This window comes from Stegostoma tigrinum, unplaced genomic scaffold (genome assembly GCF_030684315.1).
Source record: "Stegostoma tigrinum isolate sSteTig4 unplaced genomic scaffold, sSteTig4.hap1 scaffold_328, whole genome shotgun sequence".
NCBI lineage: Eukaryota > Metazoa > Chordata > Chondrichthyes > Orectolobiformes > Stegostomatidae > Stegostoma > Stegostoma tigrinum.
The window spans coordinates 89,380-102,353 of NW_026728256.1; the positions used below are offsets into that span (position 1 = coordinate 89,380).

General features: G+C 49.6%; 1 non-coding gene across 1 annotated transcript; it reads right to left on the reverse strand.

The window, feature by feature from the left end:
* Positions 1 to 241: 241 nt before the first annotated feature.
* trnak-cuu (transfer RNA lysine (anticodon CUU)) lies at positions 242 to 314 on the reverse strand. Its single transcript has one exon. It is a non-coding gene; the product is annotated as a tRNA-Lys (tRNA).
* Between the last annotated feature and the right edge of the window lie 12,660 nt (positions 315 to 12,974).

Consider the following 12,974-nt stretch of genomic DNA (forward strand, 5'->3'; position numbering starts at 1 on the left):
TTGGAGTTGCGTTAGTGCCTTTGCAAGTCCTGTCATTTATTACACAAGCGGCTGCACGTCCAAAACGATCTCTGCGATTTCCAGTGAAGTGGAATCAAATTTCACTGCAAAACTGGAAACCAGGATTTTCAAAGCAGCAGAAGTGCAGTCATGTTTTCAGCATAGCTGCAGCTGCTCGTTTCACTGATAACGTTGGAAAGCTATGCTGCATCACAGAAAGCAAAGCAGTAAGAAGCTACGACGCCCAGCGTGGGGCTCGAACCCACGATGCTGAGATTAAGAGTCTCACGCTCTACCAACTGAGCCAGCCAGGCTTGACTTGGTTGTCTTGTTATTTATCTAAAATCCTTATTTTCCCTTTTCACACCAAAGCCCCTGCAACCTCATTTCAATGTGCCAAAGATGATCCACCTCGAAAATCACAAGTTCCCAGTTTATTCTGCTCAATCACAAATAATATCATTTACATCTTCCACTTTTCAGCTGTCACTCCTTCAGACCATAATAACCCATTTTCATTTAACATTCAAAACTCATATTTTAATGTCGGTGCCCTCATCCTTTAGCTGCCCATGTGACTGTCAGTCACTCTGGGATGGTGAATCTGCTGCAATAAACCCAGTGATTTCTGTTACAGATTGTGTGAGATGTGTGTCTGTCTGCCCAGTCTCACTTAATACTTTCAGCACTTTGTTTGATCAGTACATCAGCAACTTCTGTAGCTTCGCATTTGGGGGCTGGATTTTCACACTTCAGTTAAAAACTATTCAAAGATCAAGAAGAATCTGCTGCATACCTTGTGAAATGTCATTTTTCACAGGAGAAGAGACGTTCATACGGAGTGTCAGTTAAGTTTTCCCAAGTGGAGCTAAGAGAAAATTCCACTCACGCGGAGATTGTGTCAATGGTGCTCTGGGATTTACTGAGCGGGAGAAATCTTCCTGTTTTTTTCTTGATCTTGTGCTTGGTGGATGGAGAAGATTGGCCCTGGTTGTAGGATCTTGCCTGCCAGGGATGTGCAGCAAGCAGCTGATTGAAGATGCAGTGGCCATGGACAGTGTGATGACAAAATCCTGCTGCTTGTCCCTGTCTCACTGAGCGTGGAGCTGGGGAAGACACAATCGTTGATGGGTTTGTTTGATTCCAATCTCTTCATAAACTTCAATTAACTAAATGCAGGTACATAGTTGGTTTATTGTCGGATCACAATGTTGAGAATAACTGCTTTGAAACCTGGATGTCTGGAGGTCTGACTAGAAAACAGTGGAGCTGACAAAGTTTCGAAGCTATCTCCTGAAGGCATAATCCCGATTGACGATTTTCTGTATCACCGGCAACATCACAGGGTAGCAAAATAAAAGAAGCTGGGCTCTTGGGTAGCCTTGAAACGCCAATCTTTCTCTCAATAACTGAATGCACTGGCTATTTGCAAAACCGAAGCTATTGGCATGAAGCTTTGCCGAAGCTCCTAATGCAGGGAGCCAGTCTTGTTGCACAGCTGGAGGTCTCTCGGTTTTCAGCTCCAATCTCCAGTTTATGTGTGATGCTTACATGCATTAGAGTTGTGGAGTTAGCATGAACATGAGCAACAATGGTAACATTCACAGTGTGAACAACCAGCAAAGATACCGCCTCACAAAGCAGGGACCATTGAATTGAAGCAGTGACGGTGAGTGAGTTTTACTGGCAAAGAAAACACATTTGACATCACGAGTCTGCTTCAGGGTCTCTTTTACTGCTGGATTCATCATAAAGTTCCTTTCTGCTCTTCCACAAGCACTTCTGCTTCACCTTTACTTGTATTCTCATCCCTTCATTCACAGTTTGGCAGGAGTAACGAGGTGAGGCAGGATAAACTGCACCCTTACCAGGAATGTGGTGGTCTTAGCACAGAGACCACAAGCCAATCCCTCTCATTCTCTGGTGTCATCAATCAAACATTTTACACCAACAGTAAAGACAATCGCTATAATCCTATAATTGTGACATTGTTTTTTTTTTCCTGGTGGATTAGGAATTCCAATTTAAATTCTGGAGATTCATAATCTTTTGAGACAAGAAATGTCTCCTTACCTCAGCCATAACAAAAGACACATTATCTGAGGAATGTAAGTCCAGTACAAAACATCCCATTCTCAGAGTGTCTCCGAATGTCAGACTTTACACAGAGCATAAACAGGAAATGAGGGGTATATACAGATGGACTGTTAGATAATGTGAAAGACGGCCAGGTGGATACACAGAGACAAAGAGAGATAAGTAGAAGCTTACTGTGGTAGACACTGGAAGGACCAATTCTCCACTTCACATGGCTGCTGACAGAAAAGAAAAAAAAAACAGAGGATCGCATTACCTCAGGGCAACAGAAGGAGCATTAGTGCTGTTCAAGTCCCTTTAAAGTTCAAAAGTTAATGCTGGTAAGCTAAGGAGCAAGTGTGATTTTGATAAATAAATGATTCAAAAGATAAAGTTAACAATGTCTCCCAGCATATTACGATAGAAACACAGTTAACCTGGCAGTGACGAATGGTCAGTGGATCCGAAATGTTTCCCTCTGCAGATATTACCATGCTTGCTGAGTTTCTCTTTGGGTTACTGTTTTTGTGTCAGATTGTCAGATTTTTTATCTTAAATGATAACTTTTGGGACAAAACAGATCGGGTGTCAGCTCCTGAAAAATCAGTCAGAAGCGCTATCACCAACATAGAGTAGTACTACAGAGCTTCCATTCCCTTACGGGGAAATTGGTCTCAGGCCGCAGCGGCGAAAGTGCCAAATGCTAACCACTAGTCCACCAGGGAACGCGACCGAAAAGATTGTGTCTTTGCTTAGTGATCTGCTTTTGCGTTTTCATGTGTGATCACTTTCGCTGCAGATCGGTTTTGCCATCTCCGATTTTCTTTTTGCAGCATGTATCCTGGTGGCTCGCGTTTTGCCCATTTGTCCAATGTAGTGCTTGTCACAGTTCTTGCAAGGTATTTTGTAAATGACATTCGTTTTGCTCGTTGTCTGTCTAGGGTCTTTTAAGTTCATTAGTTGCTGTTTTAGTGTGTTGGTGGGTTTGTGGGCTACCCTGATGCCAAGAGGTCCGAGTAGTCTGGCAGTCATTTCAGAAATGTCTTTAATGTAGGGGAGCGTGGTTATGGTTTCTGAGCCTGTTTTGTCTGTTTGTTTGGGTTTGTTGCTGAGAAATCGGCGGACGGTGTTCATTGGGTACCCGTTCTTTTTGAATACGCTGTATAGGTGATTTTCTTCTGCTCTTCGTAGTTCCTCTGTGCTGCACAGTGTGCAGTGGCTCGTTGGAATAATGTTCTAATGCAGCTTCGTTTGTGGGTGTTGGGATGGTTGCTCCTGTATTTCAGTATTTGGTCCGTGTGTGTTGTTTTCCTGTAGACGCTGGTTTGAAGTTCCCCATTGGCTGTTCGCTCTACTGTGACATCTAGGAATGGCAGTTTGCTGTTGTTTTCCTCCTCTTTTGTGAATGCTATGCCAGTAAGGGTATTATTGATGGTCTTGAAGGTTTCCTCTGATTTGTTTCGTTTAGTGATGACAAAGGTGTCATCCACGTAGCAGACCCAAAGTTTGGGTTGGCTGATTGGCAGAGCTGTTTGTTCGAGTCTCTGCATTACTGCCTCTGCTAAGAACCCTGATATCGGAGATCCCATGGGTGTACCGTTGGTTTGTCTGTAGGTTTTGTTATTGAAAGTGAAGTGGGTGGTGAGGCATAGGTCCACTAGCTTGCTGATGTTGTCCTTGCTGATGAGGTTGGTGGTGTCTGGTGTATGTGTCTTCTGTTCTTCTCATAATACTGCAGTCAGTGTTTCTTTGGCCAGGTTTTTTCTTGCAAGAACTGTGACAAACACCACATTGGACAAACAGGCAGAAAGCCAGCCACCAGGATACATGAACATCAACTTGCCACAAAACGACATGACCCACTATCACTCGTATCCTTACATACAGATGAGGAAGGACACCACTTTGATTGGGACAACACATCCATCCCAAGACAAGCCCAACAGAGACATGCACGAGAACTCCTAGAAGCATGGCATTCCAACCGGAATAAATTCCATCAAACAAACACATTGGCTCCAAAATCAGTCTACCATCCCCTGAGAAAAAACACAGGAAATGACATCACCAACCCAAGGAAGCCTGAACATATAAATAGAAAGCGGGACATGACACGGGGGCTTCACCCGAGGCCCACTGATCATGTTAACTAAAATGGCGACAAAACGTCTGGGAACAAACCTTCCAGCTCAGTGAACCAGCTTACATCCGGTAAAAATAAAGACCCATTCTTTTGTGGACCGAGAGGAGGACAGTGTGACCGTGTTGGAGGTGGAAAGAAGACGTCGGGTTGGCTGTGCACCCTTGCAACCGGTGGATCTTAATGCTGGATTCAGCCTAGCGCTGGGTCAGGGGAGCAGCCAACCTGCAACGATGGCTGCGATGAGTGCTCGTGCCCTGGGTCAGGGGGTCCAGAACACCATCCATGTTTCCGTGAAGAAGGTGGATGAAGGTGCACCTGTCGACTGCAACTTCTTCATGAAGAGGGTCCTGTTGGACTGTTGTGGGTTCACTGCTGCGGACATTTACTGCCTGCAGTATTTCCCTGGAGGAGGTTTATATGATGTAACCTTCAGGAGTGCCAAGCTTTGCGAGCGCTTCCTGGAGTTTTTCAAGCAGAAAGGAGGTAAGGGCCCCCTCACAGTACTGACCACTGTCCCGCTGTTCGTGATGTCAGTGCAGAGGAGCCGTATGGTGACTGTACACATATACAACCCGCATGTGCCAGCAGTTGATGTCCTGACCTTCCTCGGAAGGTATGTGAAGGTGGAAGGGGAAAGAACCAACATCATGGACCCTTCGGGATCTGGACCAGTAAGAGGCAGGTCAAGGTGACGCTGAGGAAGGACGTGGACGGGAACATCATACACCCACCATCCAGCGTCGCGATCGGTGGGAGCAAAGGCTACCTGACCTACGCAGGGCAACCTAAAGTGTGCCAGGCCTTTGGTAGGTCAGGTCACGTGGCGGCCGACTGCAAAGCCACCATCTGCAGGGAGGAGGGACACTTGGCAAACGATTGCCCACAAGAAAAAAGCTGCAACCTTTGCGGGGAAGCGGGCCACATCTATAGGGCATGCCCGCATCAGGGGAACACCTATGCCCAGGTCGCCAGCAGAGGCAATGCGGGGCGAGCCCCCCCAGAGGAGGGGAAGGCACCAGGCCCCTGCCAGGACCCCGCTAGTCTGCAGGACAGCCAGGTCGTGCAGGCGGGCCCAGCCCCACAGGATGGACCCGAGGCCAGCAAAGCGCCTCTGCAGGCTCTGCTCCCCCCGGACAACCCAGAGTCGATGGAGGAGGCGACAGGTGACCCAAGGGAGTGGACGACGGTCCGGAAAGTGAGGAGGAAGGTGTGCCGGTGGGCCCCGGCACCGCAGCCATCAGGCAGGAAGAGGCAGCTACAGGGGGGGGGGAAGATTCGGAGGGGACCCGCCCAAAGCAGAAGCTAAAGATCTCAAGGGAGAAGGAAAGCAGCACACCGCTTCCAGGTGATGGGAGGCGCCCTGAGACTCCCACCGACACCCAGCCACGCGCTGCTTTGGCCCTGGAGGCCCCCCCGAACCTTCAGGCGGGAAGCAGGAAGCAGTGTGTCCCCAGCCTGACCCAGAGCTGGACTCTCCTGACTCCATACCCCCGACGGGGGGATGCCACCCGGAAGGCAGCACGGACGGTTTCCTGAACCCGGAGAGCGTCCAGCAGTTAGCCCGGGCAATGGGCATGAAGGGACAGATGGAGGGGCTGGACCTTGGAATCGGGGAGGGTACTGCGGTCACTGCAGGTACGAGTTGCGAGCATTAATGTGCGCAGGGTCAAGTCCACCGCAAGATGTGTGTCCACGTCGGCCTCCCTGACCACCGTCAAGGCAGACCTCCTGTTTCTGCAGGAGTACGGGATACCGCAGCTCAGCAGGTACAGGAAGTGGTCGGGTGCCTGGACCTGTGGGCCTTTGATCTGGTCGGGGGGGGTGGGGGGGAAGCGACTGTTGCTCCTTGGGCCTGGCTATTCTGCTGCGGGGGCGCAAACTCATCATCTCTCAAGTTCAGGAGGTGGTGGCGGGGGTGCCTCCTAGTGGCTGATGTCACCTACAGGAACGCTCCCCTGAGGCTGATCAAGGTGTACACCCCAGCGGAGTGAGCGGTTGGCCGTCCTGCAGCGGCTTCCACCCCTGCTGGCTACGTCCAGGCCGGTCATCCTAGGCGGAGACTTCAACTGCATCATCGATGCAGATGGAACATCCGGCATGGGGACAGTAGGTGGGGGGGAAGTCAACCAGACGTCACATCCAGATTCCTGGTGGGCACGGTGAAGGACGCCAAGTTGATCAATGTCTTCAGCACCCGTGCAGACGGAGTGCAGTGGAGATGCACCTGGTCGCGGCCAGACGGGTCTATCAGCTCAAGGATAGACATCCTGTTTGTGTCGCGGGCGTTCTCAGTCAGGTCCACCGGCGTCGAGCCGGTGTTCTTCTCTGACCACTGCCTCCTGCTGGCCGACTGTCACTTACAGGACGACCAGCAGGCCGGCAAGGGGTCGTGGAACCTCAACACGACTCTGTTGACCACAGAGAACTTCAAGGAGCTTAAGAGGGAGTACGCTGGTTGGAGAACCGTGAAACCCCTCCGAATCTCTGGGCGACTGGTGGGAGACGGTGAAGGAGAACATCAAGAGGTTCTTTGTCCTCAAGGGCGTTCGGAAGGCGAGAGAGAGGTGGGGAAATCTGTCATGACTCCAGAAAAGGATGCAGAACCTGCTCCTCCTGCAGTCAATGGGGGTCGATTTCACAGAGGACCTCCGCGAGGTGAGGGGCCAGCAAGCCTCGCTCTTCGCCGCAGAGGCCTCCAAGATTATCTTGCGGTCCAGGGTCCACTCCGTGGAGCAGGCTGAGATGTGTTCGCGTTTCTTCTTTCAGAAGGTGCACAAAGAGAGCTCTGTGCTTAGCCGGCTGAAGGAGGACGACGGCTCGGTGATGTCGTCTCGGCCCCACATTTTGAGGATCAGCAGATTCTTCTTTGCCGGACTGAACAACACGAAGCCCACGGACAGCATGGCCTCCGAGTCGTTCCTGTCGTCTATCACGGAGGTCTTAGACGATGGCATGAGGGAGTGGCTGGGCCGGCCAATATCCCTGAACGAGCTGACCAGAGCACTCAAGTCCGTTGAGAGGAATAAGACTCCCAGGAGCGAAGGCTTACCGGTTGAGCTGTATTCCGCTCTGTGGGACCTGGTCGGTCAGGACCTGATGGAGGTGTATGACAGAGTGCTTCGGGCAGGGGAAATGTGCAAGTCCATGAGGAAAGGCATCATCACCCTCATTTACAAGGGGAAGGGGGAGAGAGAAGAAATTAAGAATTGGCGTCCCATTTCACTATTGAATGTGGACGACAAAATCATGGCCAAGGTCATAGCCAACCAGGGCAGGTCTGTCCTGGAGTCGCTGATTGCCCCTGACCAAACCTGTGCTGTGCCAGGCAGGAAGCTCGCTGGGAGCCTCGTGCTCATCAGGGATACGATCGCCTACGTGCAGGACAGGCAGGTGGACACCTGCCTCGTCAACCTGGACAAGGAGAAGGCCTTTGACGGGGTCTCTCATGCTTACATGAGGGACGTCCTCGCCAAATTGGGGTTCGGGGAGGGCATCCACAACGGGATCCGGCTGCTCTACACCAACATTGTTAGCGCAGTCTCGATGAACGGGTGGGAATCGGACAGTTTTCCCGTCAGATCTGGAGTCAGGCAGGGCTGCCCCCTCTCTCCTGCCTTGTTTGTGTGCTGTGTGGAGCCCATCGCCGCATCCATCAAGAAGGACGTGAGCCTGAAGTTCGTGACTATCCCAGGCAGCGGAGGCCTTCAGGTCAGGACCTCCCTGTACATGGACGATGTTGCCGGCTTCTGCACCGATCGGTCGGTGAGTAGGCTGTTGGACATCTGTGGCCAGTTTGAACTGGCTTTGGATGCCCAAGTCAATAGGGGTAAGAGCGAGGCCATGTTCTTTGGGAACTTCATCCCCCTCACCGTCAGGACAGACTACCTGAAGGTGCTCAGTGTTTGGTTCGGTGGAGCTGGGGCGTGCACTAAGACTTGGGAGGAGCGTATCACCAAACTGAAGCAGAAGCTGGGCAGGTGGACGCTCCGGTCCCTCTCCATCACGGGTAAGAACCTGGTTGTCAGGTGCAAGGGGCTTTCGGTACTGTTGTATGTGGCGCAGGCCTGGCCTATTCCCTGGACCTGCACCGCTGCGGTCACCCAGGCCATCTTTCACTTCATTTGGGGGTCGAGGATTGACCGGGTCCACAGGGACACCATGTGCAAAGTCCTAGAAAATGGGAGAAAGGGCGTACCAAATGCCACCCTCACCCTGATGGCTACCTGTGTGTGCGGCTGCATCAAGCTGTGCGTAGATCCTCAGTACGCAAACACCAAGTGTCACTGCTTACTGAGGTTCTACCTGTACTCGGTGTTGCGAAGGATGGGCTTGGCCTTGTTGTCGCAGAACGCTCCAAGTAGTTGGACCGTCCCGTACCACCTGTCCTTCGTGGAGAAATTTTTGAAGGGAAACACCTTTGACCACAAGGCCGTCAGGCAGTGGTCAGCACATAGTAACCTCGAAACCCTTCGGGAAAAGGAGAGGGTGGATCCCGTCGTGTGGTTCCACATGCAGACGGCCGAAGTCGTTTGGCAGAATGCCTCATCGCCAGAACTTTCAAACAAACATAAGGACATTGCTTGGCTGGCAGTGAGAGGGGTTCTGCCAGGGAGATCCTTTATGCATGCCCGGAATCTCTGCGCCACCGCAAGCTGCCCTCGAGGTGGCTGCGGGGTTGACGAGACTGTTGATCACCTCCTTCTGGAGTGTGCCTCTGCACAGGAGGTCTGGAGGTGGATGCAGTGATATTTGACAAGGTTTGTCCCGAGCAGCTCCGTGACGCGTGACTCCGTGCTCTACAGGCTGTTTCCCGTGAGGCACACCGAGACCAACATCAACCGCGCCTGGAGGACCATCAATGCGGTGAAAGACGCTGTTTGGTCTGCCCACAACTTTCTGGTCTGCCAGCTGAAAGAACTGGCCCCGACCGCGTTTTGCAAAGTGGCGCACTCCAAGGTCCAGGACTACGTGCTGAGGGACGCGCTAAAGCTTGGGGCAGCCGCCGCCAAGGTGCGGTGGGGAAAGACCACCGTATGAAACCCCTTGTCCAGAATAGAAAAAAAAGGGCCCTATCTGGTATCAGAGATAATGGGAACTGCAGATGCTGGAGAATCCAAGATAATAAAATGTGAGGCTGGATGAACACAGCAGGCCGAGCAGCATCTCAGGAACACAAAAGCTGACGTTTCGGGCCTAGACCCTTCTAGGGTCTAGGCCCGAAATGTCAGCTTTTGTGTTCCTGAGATGCTGCTCGGCCTGCTGTGTTCATCCAGCCTCACATTTTATTATCTTGGACCCTATCTGGTAACTGGGCCCAGCTGGCGCCTTCCCCAACTGGTCAGGGGGCCAATGCGGACTGTGCGGGGAGACGACTGCCGGGGTATTTTCTTTGCTTTTTTTGTCTTCTTTGTTTTGTTTTTTTCCTTTAGTTGGTGTACGTACCCCCTAGGTAATCCGGAGCGGCTTGCATGACTGGGTAGGTGTATAAATATGTTTTATTTTGTGCATCTTATGAATAAAGTATATTTTTTTAAATTCAAAAAAAGCGACGAAACGTGTGAAAATGAACCTTCCAGCTCGGTGAGCAAATTTACATCCAGTCTTGTTGTCTATTCGAAAACGTAATACCATGCCACAACTACCACAAAACATGGCATTGGACAGACAGAAAGGAAATTAGCCATCAGAATATGTGAACATCAGCTAGCAGCAAAATGGCACAATGAATTCTCCTTAATATCTGTGCATTCAGACAATGAAGGCCGTCAATTTAACTGAGGCTAAGTGGGCACAGTAGCCCACGCCAAACACACACATGCATGGGAATTCCTGGAGGCATGATTCTCCATCCATACTTCAAATCAACAAATTTATAGAATTGGACCCTATTTACAAACCCATACAGATCAAAACTGGAAATGACAGTACTCACCATAATGGACTGGAAAGCATAAATTCCCAGCACAGTAGAATAACATTGCTTCAAAGGCTGTCTCCAGGCACGGTGACAAAACTCCTGAACAAATATAAGCCAGCTCAGTGAGCAAGTCAACAGTCTTATCCACAACCCGAGCTATTGATCTTTGCCAAAACTTTAGACTACATTTTTCATTCTGTCCCATTGGAGAACAATTCTTGTAGCTCACAAAACTGCTACTTCAAAGTAACATCAAAAAAAAGTCCAAATGAATGCGTTGATGAGGGGAGTTCTGACCAGTCATGTAGATGTGGGTATCACCTGATGCATGGAGAGTGCTTTCTGACCAGAGCTGTAGCAGATGAGTGTCAGATACACAGACAGACTGGGCAAATAGATTCACATCAGAGCTCACATCTCCCAGCCTGGGAATCTGAGGCAGTGCTCAGACATTCAAGTAATGAGCCTCAATATCAGCTCAGCAAGATCTCACAATTGCATTTGCAGATACAAACTATTTTGTTTTACAATTTCATGATGCAATCAGGAAAATCCGTGATACAAAAAGTAACCTCCTTCTCACTCCACACCCTTTCTACCTCGGTACCGTCCTACAGGTAATATACATTCCCCAATCCCTAACATTCTGCAGGATCCCACCTTTTCCTACATTTGCACTATTCTCCCATGTCTGCAAATGTCCCTTTCTCTGGAACATGTCCAGGTTCTATAACCTTCCTATCTCTGAAACATCCCCAGAACAGCACCGGAGGTAAATGGAGGTGATTGAGATCGGGATGATTTTGTGCACATGAAAATTTTACATAAATACGGAGGGTTGCAATCACAGGAAGGGGTTTCAGGGAGCTAAAAAGCATGTGATCTGAATGCAGTAATATAAATAGAAACGGTTGTCAGGAGTAGAGGAGACTACACAGACGTCAATACATGTCAAGTTTGGGAAGGCTGTGCTAAGTGGACGAGATGTCATAGGTAGACAGGACCTTAGAACTAAGAGGAGGTCACATCAAGACAAAGAGATGTAGGGGCTGCATGAGTTCATAGAGAGAGGGAAGTTAGGAGGGCTGGAGCAGTTTGCAGGGATAAGGATGCTTATAGGATGGCGGTGCTTTACACGAACAGGGAATGTTTTATGGAATGGTGCATTGTACACAGAAAATAGGATCGAAAACAGAAATGGACGCTTATAGCGACTGAAGAAATGTACAGATGAAGCAAGACTTAGCTTCTGGAATTTAGATAGATGGGAAGGCTGGAGTCCAAAAGTGTCTTCAAAGAGACAGTTATACAGATAAAGTAGCATTGAACAAACTGGATAGGTTCCTGAGACACGGAGGGTTGTAGGGGTGGGTGAAATTTGCATTGACAGGGGTGGAAGAGCTATCTACAGAGAGGGGGGCATTTTTAAGCTACAGTAATAGGGAACACATTGCAGCATTACACAAAGAGACAGTGTTTGAGATGCTGGTTTACAAAGAATGGCAGGGCTCTAGGCAGGGGAGGAGCAAACAGCGAAATGGAACATTGCAACGGCTACAAAAAGTGTACAGAGTGTAGGGAGATTTATTGGGCCTGAAGGAGGTTAGAAAGACTGTGGGCTGCAGAGTCTGCAGGGACTGGAGGAGGCCTGACAGATGGGGAGTGAGACAGGGGCTGGAGGAATTTACTGGAGATAGACGTTTGCAGGAAAATGAGGAGTTTACAGATATAAAAGGAGGGCAACAGAGGCTGGTTCAGATTGCATACACAGGGTGGGCTGATGAGCTATACAGCATCATACAGACAGGTTTAAAGGAGCAGGAAACGGTAACAGAGATAGGGAAAGTTTCAATGTTGTAAGAGGTATGAGCGTGTGGGACAAGGTCACAGAGGCAGGGGTGGCTACAGGGATTGGAGGAGCACACGGAGGTCGGGACACTGGAGGATATAATGTTACACAATAGGGAGAATTCCAGCAGCTAAAGGTAAAGAAAACATGGAAGGCTATTGGGCTGCAGGAGGAAACAGACCATGAGTACTGCAGGTACTGGAGCAGGTTTGAGAGACAGGCAATATTCTGCAGTCTAACAAAGTTCCAGTGATAAGAGGCTGTGTAAGTTACACAGATCGGGAGGATAGTAGGAGCCAGAGGTGGTTATGGAGAGAGGCAGTGTTACGCTGAAACATAGGAAAATGGGTTAGGTGTAGGCTATTCAGCCCCATGGGCCTGCTCCACTCTTCAATCAGATCACGACTGATCATTTAGCTCAGTTCCCTCTTCCTGCTTTCTCCCCATACGGAAACTGTCATGACTGGAGCAATCTACAATGATAGGGAGTGTTGGAGTGAGTGGAGGAAGTTACAGAGATAAAGAGAGCTGTGGAGCACTGTCGAAGTTAAAGACACAGGGAGAGTCATTCAGCCTGGAGAAGATTACAATGTTACACAGAAGTGTACAGGCTGAAAGAGGTGACAAAACTAGAGGTATGTAGGGGTTAGAGAAGGTTACTGTGACAGGGAGGATGGTAGAAGCTTTTCTTCGTTATAAAAGTAATTATCATCTTTGTTTTTGAAAGAGATAACAGACAAAGGTTTTGAACGACTCAGGAGATTACTTGCACAAGGAAGGGTGGAGGAAGATGGAGTGTGTTGTCACTGATGAGTGTGTTGAGTTTATTGTGATTGTGAGGGTTGTAGTGATGAAACGACATGATAGCAAGGTTAGTAGAGACTTGATGGTGTACAGAGATAGGGAGGAGCTGCAAGAGGTGATGGTGATAGTGAGTTTGTGGTGATGGGGGATGGTTACATCAATAGTGAGGGGTTCGGGGGATGAAA